Source organism: Phalaenopsis equestris, unplaced genomic scaffold, assembly GCF_001263595.1.
Source record: "Phalaenopsis equestris unplaced genomic scaffold, ASM126359v1 Scaffold000032, whole genome shotgun sequence".
NCBI classification, from domain to species: Eukaryota; Viridiplantae; Streptophyta; class Magnoliopsida; order Asparagales; family Orchidaceae; genus Phalaenopsis; species Phalaenopsis equestris.
This window is the reverse complement of record NW_018164474.1, coordinates 296,920-297,354: the sequence shown is the minus strand read 5'-3', so window position 1 is coordinate 297,354 and position 435 is coordinate 296,920.

The following is a 435-nucleotide window of genomic DNA, read 5'->3' as shown; positions in this document are numbered from 1 at the left end:
AATAAATCAAGTTGGGGGCTTTAACCTGTCACTTTAAAGTCCTCTAACTCTACACCCTTCAAAGATTGTTTCCCTATTTATTTGCACTAAATCATATGAGTTACATTCTCATTTATACAACCTCATTTGATTCTTTCCAATTGTTGAATGAGACAATACCATCCCGGTTCTTACATGTTCTCACAACAAATTTTAATATCTAGATGAGCCAAATCAAGAAGTAAATGAAGTGCATGAAATTAAATTCTCACAACTTCTTCTATTATTAAAGATTAATACTCTCAACAACTTCCATCCAAACTTTAATTACTTATCATTTTAAAGAGAAAAATAAACAAAACTACTTAGAATCCATGGAGAAAAAAACCATACTTTAGTTTAAAAGTAGAAATCATTGTCAAACCAATAAGAAGTCTCGATTAAAACCAAAAGTAG